The sequence below is a fragment of the Tiliqua scincoides genome, chromosome 1 (assembly GCF_035046505.1).
Source record: "Tiliqua scincoides isolate rTilSci1 chromosome 1, rTilSci1.hap2, whole genome shotgun sequence".
Lineage (NCBI taxonomy): Eukaryota > Metazoa > Chordata > Lepidosauria > Squamata > Scincidae > Tiliqua > Tiliqua scincoides.
This window is the reverse complement of record NC_089821.1, coordinates 248,670,877-248,677,836: the sequence shown is the minus strand read 5'-3', so window position 1 is coordinate 248,677,836 and position 6,960 is coordinate 248,670,877. Positions and strand designations below refer to the sequence as shown.

Genomic DNA, 6,960 nt, shown 5'->3' with positions numbered 1-6,960 from the left:
TTATTTTCTACTATTTGAATCAACATCTTAATTTAGATCTATGGTATCATTGACCTCATGCTTTCACTTTGTTCTTCGGTGTCCTTGTTTTCTATTCTGTCTCTTAATGGCACTACTTACCACCAGTCTGTTTATATATGCATTAAGGGATGCAATTTCATCCCTTTCATTGCTGTGGAGTTTATTTTTCTCAGCATTTTGAGAAGTAGTGTTCATATCTATGTAGCGCTCAATTGGATAGCAATAAAATAACAACAACAACAACAACAACAACAACTAGGTATTTATATACCACCTTTCTGGTCAACAGATTACTCCTCTGACTTTATTCAAGGCGGTTTACATAGGCAGGCATTTCTAAATCCCTCAAGGGGATTTTTACAAACATAGAGGTTCTCTCTTCAAGAACCAACAACATTTCAGAATGGATCTTCCTGGTTTGGTCTCACTTCTGGCCTCCAGTTCTCCCACGCAGGCTGACAAGCAGCTCCATCTCTCACACGGAGGGCAGCCAAGACGCTCACACCAAGAGCAGGTGGAATCACTCTGCTAGGCTTGTCAGCTGCTTCAAGGTCTCGCCATTCTCAGCCGTTCAGGGAGCTGCCGGTGTCCTCAAACTGGCGACCTTCTGATGTTATCTTCGGGCTAACGGAGGCTCTACCCTCTAGACCAGACCTCCTGCAATGTCAGATATTTAATCAAGTTAATAATAAGCCACAGTCACTAACATATAACTTTTTCAGTGCTAATATGAACTGGAAAATGTATTCAAAAACATGCACTGTCTCTATCTTACAAAAGCATCCATTCTAATAAAAACCATTGGAACAAGTTGGGACAAAGAATGTTTCTTCATTCTAGAACTGGGACTCCAGATCTTTATCAAATCTATGTCTCCAAAATTTTATTTGCAGAAATTTGGCACAAGGTTTATTTCTTTGTTAGTATAAGACCAAGCCAGTCAAACACATATGGCCAATGTGGTATAAGAACATAAGAAGAACCTTGCTGGGTCAGGCCAAGGCCCATCTAGTCCAGCTTCCTGTATCTCACAATGGCCCACCAAATGCCTCTGGGGAGCACACAATAAAGATACAGGATTCTGCTGTTGTCACTCCCTTGCATCTTGCACTGAGATAGGCTACCTCTAAAATCCAAAGGTTGCATATAGTCATCATGACTTGAAACCTATGATGGACTTTTCCTTCATAAATATATCCAATCTCCTTTTAAAGGCATCTAGGGCACACCTGGGCAGGGAGGGGGAGGAATGGCGGGATGGGGAGACTGTGGGAGGGGATGGATCCAGCAGCAATGACACCAGATCCTATCCCCTCTTCTTTTGCAGGCCTCCCCACACCCTTTCTCTCCTTCAACTTTCACCAGCTACAAAGGTCTGAGGAGAGCCATTACAGATAGCAGCAGGCTTATGGAGGGGTAAAGGGAAATAACCTGCCCCCCCCCACTAGATATAGCACTTGGCTTTTTGATGTGGCTGAACTAACGGGGGGGGGGGGGAGGTATGATTGGGCTTGTAGGCCTAGCATACCATTTCTTAACCTGAAGTGGTGACTCTCATAAAGGAAATCTGTCTTGTGGGAAGCAACCCTAAAACTGAAAAGCCAAAGGGATGATAATTGCTTGTCGATATTGCTGCGGCATTTACTTCCTGGCACCATCCATCGCCAAACTCACAATTTGGATTTCAAATTTAGGAAGTGATAAATCATCTATGAGACACAAAAAAATAGCTGCAAAAAATATCCTGCAATGTTTTAGAAGGAGCATCGCAAACATGTTGCCAGATGAATTAATGTTGCTATAAAAAGAGTTCTATAATATTCTATAATGCTAGTACATGCTGTTATAATTGCTATATCTAGCTTTAAGCTTCAGTGAAAGGTGCAATCTATAAAATAAATTATAAAGAACAATTCACAATAGACCTCCCCTTTGCACTTTTTAAGAACATGACACTACATTTTGACCACCTAGAAGATAAAACATGAATTCACAGCTTCATTGAATATTTCCTCTGTGCTGTCTCAACAAGCCCAATCTTCCAGTAAAAGAAGAGTAAAAAATGGGCACCACTTTTTCTCTGCCCACACCAGCATAACCAAGTTAGTCCTGTATTCAGCAAGCATTTCAATAAAATAAAAAGTCAGAACTATACGCCAATAGCAGGACCATTTATTGATATATTTTACTATGTAAACCACTTTGTGAGCCACTCTTGTTGAAAAGCACTATACACTTGAACAGAGAAACCTCTGTCCAAAATGTCCATACATTCTAAATTTGCCTAAAGAGTCCATGAGAGTTGAGGGTTAAGTCAGGAAATAGCCAGTTTGATCTAGAGGAGGGTTTGTTCCTCCCTCCCTCTCTCTCTCTCTCCCCCCCCCCCCATTCAGTCTTCCAGCACCATACATACTTTCCCCATTGGATAAATGCTCAGTTAAGTGGTAACAGGTAAGGAATTTCTCTGTCTTGACACAGAGTTATTCCTTTTCTGCACCATGTGCTTTTCATAATTAATAATACAGTGCACCACTTGGCAGGGACAGTTGCAAAATTAACTTTCCCCTTGACCTGTCCTAAATCTGCACATGATACTAAGGCTGCAATCCTGGGAATTTTCCTGGGAATAAGCCGTACTTAACATAATGGGACTTACTTCTGAGTGGGTTGCATTGAATGATGCTATAGCTCCAATTGGCCCAAAGAAAAATTCCACCTTCTGGGGGGGGGGAGGGGGGAGGTCTTTTTGAAAAGATAGGCGTTGCCATGAGTAAAATCAGAAATCACCTGTTTGGGAGATTCTGTCTATCATAGAACTGACCCAATGTGAATAACTGCCCGTTTTGATTAAAAACTCTAGACTGGGCAATACAGTCAGTCCACATCTTATGCAAAGGGTATGTTCCAGAGTCAGTGTGCATACTCAAAATTACCTTGAAAATCCCTTACATTTGAAAAAATACATACTGTATCTTTAAAAAAGACGAGAGGCACTCACTAGCTTAGCAAACAGTGGATTCATTCTCCCATCTCAGGCGCATTTTGGGACATATACTGAGAAAGTGGAATGGGGGCGGAATTGCCTGTACAGTGTCCCCCCCATTTTTGTTTGTTTGCCAAATGCATGTGGTTGAATTTGTCCCACCCAGTGACGCTAATGATCGTGTAGCTAATGATCGTGTAGGCTGGTGCCAAGCTCAAAATGATGCCCTGGAAGTGACATCACAAGCAGAAGTGACATCATACCTTGGCTTTTAAAAAAGCGAAAATTGGGGAAAAACCTGCCTCCTACCCCCAGAAGCTCACCACCCACTTGCTCTGCCGCCACCCCCTAGTCAGTGGCATAGCTAATGCATCTACCTGCTACCTGTGGTCAAAGAAGATTTCGTAGCCCCCTCATGACAAAATAAAAATTAATTAAGTAAATTAAAAGTGTGCCCCTTATTGGTTAGAGATGCTGTGCTGGACTGAAGAGGGACAGTTATTCTCCTCCTGCTAAATACGAGTATAAGAGGAGTACCACTTGAGTGCTTCTACCCAGTTAGCAGGGTAACTGTATTATGATACATGGAAATGAGAGCAGACTCCTTTTAACACCTTATTGGTTACATGCTGTATCATATAACATCTTATTGGCTCTCGAAAAATCAGTCTTATAGGTCTGTTTTGAGTTAAGAAAATCCACTTTCTGTTCCATAAAGTAGTTGTGTTTTCATTTTCTGGTTAATTGGCCATAAATTTTGATAGAATACAGATATTTCAATGATGTTTCTTTCATTGCATTCTGCATTAAATTACCTTTCCAATGATATATAACATGATGGTATTATTCGTACATACCAACTTTTTCATAAGAACATAAGAACAGCCCCACTGGATCAGGCCATAGGCCCATCTAGTCCAGCTTCCTGTATCTCACAGCGGCCCACCAAATGCCCCAATTTTCACAATTTTGGCCACTAGTGTCAAGCTCAGCTTGTTGCCCCCCTAAAGCTTGATGCCCAGTACAACTGCTACCCCCTGAACCCCCTTAGCTACGCCACTGGTCCCACCCCCAATTATCACTATAAGAACATAAGAAAATAAGAACAGCCCCACTAGATCAGGCCATAGGCCCATCTAGTCCAGCTTCCTGTATCTCACAGCGGCCCACCAAATGACTAGGGAGCACACCAGATAACAAGAGACCTGCATCCTGGTGCCCTCCCTTGCCTTGGCATTCTGACATAGCCCATTTCTAATATCAGGAGGTTGCACATACACATCATGCCTTGTAACCCGTAATGGATTTTTCCTCCAGAAACTTGTCCAATCCCTTTTTAAAGGCATCCAGGCCAGATGCCATCACCACATCCTGTGGCAAGGAGTTCTACAGACCAACCACACGCTGAGTAAAGACATATTTTCTTTTGTCTGTCCTAACTCTCCCAACACTCAATTTTAGTGAATGTGCCCTGGTTCTGGTGTTATGTGAGAGTGTAAAGAGCATCTCTCTATCCACTTTATCCTTCCCATGCATAATTTTATATATCTCAGTCATGTCCCCCTTCAGGTACCTCTTTTCTAGATTGAAGAGGCCCAAACGCCATATCCTTTCCTCATAAGAAAGGTAGGTGCCCCAGCCCAGTAATCATCTTAGTCGCTCTCTTTTGCACCTTTTCCATTTCCACTATGTCCTTTTTGAGATGTGGTGGCCAGAACTGGACGCAATACTCCAGGTGTGGCCTTACCATCGATTTATACAACAGCATTATAATATTAGCTGTTTTGTTCTCAATACCTTTTCTAATGAAAAGGTATCATGGATGCCCCATCTTGGTGTGATATAAGGGTCAGTAATCATCATGGAAACTGTTTTGCCTGTGACAGACACATACCAAGCATTCTTTGGGCAGCCTAGATTTTGCTATGGTTTCCTCTGAACAACAAGCTAGGATACTTGAAGCCTGCTCAAATTTGTCCATAAAAGTCTTCCACAATAATATATTTTTTCTACTCTTATTTCTTTACAAAAGTATTGTTCATAAAACTATGTTCAAACATTTTATTCAATATTTTAGAATATAAAGCTTTTCCTCTTTTCTTCCTTTTCTGCCTTGCCTGTTATTGAATAAACCTTAACCTTCAATGCTGACATTACAGTCACATGAATCAATTCAATATGTCTTGATAATGCCAACTACATCATAGTTCCCCTTGCATATAATAACTTGTAGCCTACTCTCTGTCCACATATCTTCCTGCAAGATAGCTCCTCTGCTGCAGGAATATCATGTTTTTCAAATCCTTTGAAGCCTAGTATACTAGGGTAATAATTGCTCCTGCAAATTTATATTGGAATAGTCACAAAAGAGTCACAGACCAGATAATTTTGTTATACAAAGTACCAATAAACAACGAAACTCTTCCCTCGACTTGCCCACACTGTTGAACACACGTTTTATTTTATATGTATTAGTTTGGATGTTGTGTGCTCTTCCTCCAGCAAGGATTTTGTAAAAGAGACAAGGGACTAATTACAATCCCCTCCCCACATCCATTTTAAATAGCACGGGATATAGGTCTCTTGTAACTGAAAAATACTGTACTCGTGGAGTATCAAACAAATATTGGGACTGGAAAAAAGAGTTGTGGTTACATTTATCAGAGAGAGAGAGAGAGAGAGAGAGAGAGAGAGAGAGAGAGAGAGAGAGAGAGAGAGAGAGATTTGGTTTCACTGATTGTGTAAATGGCTCAAAGACCACAATACTCTCTTGTAGCTTTGACTATACAGTAATAACATTTTGCCATAACTCTTGCTTTTTCCAATCCTGATAAAAATCCTCCTCCTTGGCACATATGAATTGTGCCTTGTATCCACCAAAGATACTGCCTTATACTGAATTAGACTACTGCAGTGCAATCCTATGCATATCTACTCAGAACTTAATCCCATTTCATCCAATCCTATTCATTTCCTCACCATAGCATGCAGCTGCACTAAAACAGGCTGTACTGCATGCTATGGGGGGGGGGGCCTTGAGAAAGGAACAGTGGGAACCTCCCTATAAGCCTCCTGATCACTAATGGGTCTCTTCAGAGTAAAGGTCTGCTCTAAATCCCTTTTACACACTTACAATGAATGCTGAGATGTATTCATTTCATACAACAGCCACTCTTTATAGCCTTCATAGATCTCACGAAGGCTTTCGACCTGGTCAGTAGGGATGGCCTCTTCAAGATTCTCCAAGATTCTTCAAGATTCAAGATTCAGACTGAGAGCAAAGTCCAAAGTCCAGCTGAGATGTCTGCGTGACTTCCTCTTTGCCGACGATGCAGCTATCACTACCCACTCTGCCAAAGATCTCCAGCAGCTCATGGATCGTTTTAGCAAGGCCTGCCAAGATTTTGGACTGACAATCAGCCTGAAGAAAACACAGGTCATGGTTCAGGATGTGGACTTACCTCCCTGCATTACAATCTCTGCGCATGAACTGGAGGTTGTCCATGACTTTGTGTACCTTGGCTCAACGATCTCCGACACTCTTTCTCTCGATACCGAGCTAAACAAACGCATCGGTAAAGCAGCTACCACGTTTTCCAGACTCACAAAGAGAGTCTGGTCCAACAAGAAGCTGACGGAACATACCAAGATCCAGGTCTACAGAGCTTGCGTCCTGAGTACACTTCTGTACTGCAGCGAATCATGGACTCTTCACTCACAACAGGAGAGGAAACTGAATGCTTTCCACATGCGCTGCCTCCGACGTATTCTCGGCATCACCTGGCAGGACAAAGTTTCAAACAACACAGTCCTGGAACGTGCTGGAATTCCTAGCATGTATGCACTACTGAAACAGAGACGCCTGCGTTGGCTCGGTCATGTTGTGAGAATGGATGATGGCCGGATCCCAAAGGATCTCCTGTATGGAGAACTCGTGCAAGGAAAGCGCCCTACAG

The 6,960-nt window shown here is 42.1% G+C and overlaps 1 long non-coding RNA gene across 1 annotated transcript in view; it reads right to left on the bottom strand.

The window, feature by feature from the left end:
• Window positions 1–283: 283 nt before the first annotated feature.
• The window catches only part of LOC136636758 (uncharacterized), a 14,497-nt gene continuing 7,820 nt past the window's right edge, over window positions 284–6,960 (bottom strand). Inside the window, exon 2 of the long non-coding RNA XR_010793545.1 lies at window positions 284–678. This is a non-coding gene — a long non-coding RNA (uncharacterized lncRNA). The remainder of the gene's footprint in view (window positions 679–6,960) is intronic.